The sequence below is a fragment of the Nannospalax galili genome, unplaced genomic scaffold, assembly GCF_000622305.1.
Source record: "Nannospalax galili isolate Female #2095 unplaced genomic scaffold, S.galili_v1.0 scaffold1750, whole genome shotgun sequence".
In the NCBI taxonomy this organism is placed as follows: domain Eukaryota; kingdom Metazoa; phylum Chordata; class Mammalia; order Rodentia; family Spalacidae; genus Nannospalax; species Nannospalax galili.
The window spans coordinates 488,550-491,260 of record NW_008329031.1 but is presented as its reverse complement, the minus strand read 5'-3'; positions in this window follow the sequence as shown (position 1 = coordinate 491,260).

Below are 2,711 nucleotides of genomic sequence, written 5' to 3'. Positions count from 1 at the left end.
ATATGGTATTGACAGAAAAATACACCCATAGATAAATGGAACAAAATTTAAGACCCAAATATGAATAAATGCAATTTCAGCCACCTGATATTTGACAAAGGGGCCAAGAATATTCACTGGAAGAAAGACAGCATGTTCATCAAATAGGGCTGGCAAAACTGGATCTCCGCCTGTAGAAGAATGAAATGAACCTCTTATCTTTCACCCTGCACAAAAGTCAATTTGAAATGGATCAAAGACCTCAATGTAAATCCCGAAACTGTGAAACTGTTAGAAGAAAACATTGGCAAAAACCTATAAGATATAGGTGTAGGAAAGGATTTTCTAAACCGGATATCAATTGCCCAGGAAACAAGGGCTAGAATTAACAAATGGGACCTCATTAAACTAAATAGCTTTTGTACAACAAAGGAGGCAACTAGGGAAGTGAAGAGAAAACCCAGAGAATGGGAGAAAATCTTCACCAGCTACACATCTGACAGAGGTTTAACATCCAGACTATATAACGAACTCAAAAATCAGAGAATCAAGAAAGGAAGTAACCCAATTAGAAGATGGGCTAAGGAGCTGAACAGAGAGTTCTCAAAAGAAGAAGTAAAGATGGCTAAGAAGCATCTTAAAAGATGTTCAACATCACTAATAATCAGGGAAATGCAAATTAAAACCACTTTAAGAGTTCATCTTACCCCAGTCAGACTGGCTAAGATCAAGAGAATAAATGATACCAAATGTTGTAGAGGATATGGGGAAAGGGGAACACTCATCTACTGCTGGTGAGGCTTCAAACTTGTTCAACTCCTATGGAGAGCAGTGTGGAGAACTCTTAAAAAACTACAAATGAACCTATCACTTGACTCAGTTATACCACTCCTTGGCATATACCCAAAGAAATCCTATCGCAGAGACACTTGTACATCTATGTTTGTTGCTGCTCTTTTCACAATAGCTAAGAGATGGAAGCAACCTATGTGTCCCTCAATTGACGAGTGGATAATGAAAATGTGGTTCATTTATACGATGGAGTTTTACTGAGCAGTAAAGAAAGATGAAATCATGAAATTTGCAGGTAAATGGATAAAACTAGCAATTGTTCCATCTGTGGAACATCTGTGTTACTGAGAAGTAACACAGACTCAGAAAAAAAATTGACATATGTTCTCCCTCATATGTGGATCCTAGAAACAAACCCTGATAAGTGAGTATGTATCCAGACATAACTACAGGAACCAGGATAATGGAAAGGAAACAGGGAGGTAAAGGAAAAGAAAGAACCTGAAAGAGAAGAACAGTAGGAAACAGGACTTAATAAGGGAGATATGGATAAAAATTGGGTTAGTTTAAGGGAGGGGGAGGGAAGGGTATACAAGGAACCTAGGGGATAAAGGGAAAGAAGGAGCTCAAGAGAGGTAAGTCTGTAGGAGAAGGGTATTAATAAGGAAGAAAGGGGGGAAATGGGGGTATCTTAAGTGGGAAAATCTGATGGAGGGGTGAGACAATGCAAGAGATAAATAATGCCTAGCTAGTTTTGAAAACTAGAGGGACCCATATTACTCCTACAATCTACTGACAAATTATACATAGCACATCAAGATATATATATGTCTAGGTAAGGTTTATCTGAGAACAATTGGTCTTTGTCCAAGATTTATCTACATGACACACAGTAATTAAAAATACAAGAGTGGTGGAACTAACCTTCTTGGATGTTTAACAGACATACTTTGAGGCCTATAATAATTTGGTAAGAGGGACATAAAGGACAGTTTTTTCTCCTTGCCATCTTAGGTCAACTAGTTCCAGGGGACCATGAGTATCTCTCAAAATGTCCTGTAATGGTGGTGGGTCACCTGTCCTCTTGATCAAGGAGGCTGAGGAGACCCCACCAGATGGACCTGAACCAGTGTCCAGTCTACAAAGAAGAGGGTCAACACAGAGGAATCATTTCCTCCATTCTTCCAAGTAAAGCCAACCATGCTCGAGCAGGACCTTTTACTTATCTTCACATAGGTGGAACTGGTAAAAGAAAGGAGCCAAGGGCTCCTCCCAAGCCCGTGTGACCCCTGAGGAACAGATCCTGAAATGACCTTAAGAGTAAAAATAAATTGGTTTATCTGGGCCAACTGTATGGCCTTAAACACCACAAAGGGAAGTATAACCAAAGATTAAAGGGGCCAATATAATTTCCTAAGAGTCCATGTGCCTAGCTGAAGGCTACATATCAACCAACAATGCCAGATAGGAGATAACTTCTTTTGAGCTGTTGGCCAGGGTGGCCAAAAGTATTCCCAGACAGGAACCCAGCATAGAACTGGGAAAATGAACAGCAGACCCCATTCTTATCTAAAGGAATATTGACAACTGATTGCTGCTAGATGAGGAACAGCTGACCCTCCTAAAACAAAGACCTCTAGATAGGCTGACGAGATTCACCAGATGGACAACTAATGGGGAATGGCTGGGGGTGCCGACAACACAGCAGACAGTAGCAAGGATATCAGAGTATAAGGGCTCTAGTGGGGGGAGGGAGGCTATGGGAGGGTGCCATCTGGGAGGTGGGTGTATAGTTGAATAAGATGGTTTGGGATGTTCTGTGTGATAAACACACACACACACACACACACACACACAATCAACAAATTTTTAAAAATGTATTGAGGAGGAAGCATGGAAATTTACATCATGCTAATTAGTAGAGGTGATAAACATTACCA